This window comes from Eriocheir sinensis, chromosome 2, assembly GCF_024679095.1.
Source record: "Eriocheir sinensis breed Jianghai 21 chromosome 2, ASM2467909v1, whole genome shotgun sequence".
Lineage (NCBI taxonomy): Eukaryota > Metazoa > Arthropoda > Malacostraca > Decapoda > Varunidae > Eriocheir > Eriocheir sinensis.
The window spans coordinates 12,274,098-12,274,343 of record NC_066510.1 but is presented as its reverse complement, the minus strand read 5'-3'; positions in this window follow the sequence as shown (position 1 = coordinate 12,274,343).

The following is a 246-nucleotide window of genomic DNA, read 5'->3' as shown; positions in this document are numbered from 1 at the left end:
CCGCCCCTCTCGCCGGCTGCCTCGCTTTCACATCCTCAAAAATACACGGCCGCTGCAGCTTTCGGCTCCTTAAAAACATGACTGCCGTACTGGCATCCCGCGACCTCACAAAAATTTCAGAAACATAATAAACTTTGAAGGAGACAACCAGGCACAGGAGGAGGAAGACGAGGAATAAAGAGAGAGAGAGAGAGAGAGAGAGAGAGAGAGAGAGAGAGAGAGAGAGAGAGAGAGAGAGAGAGAGAG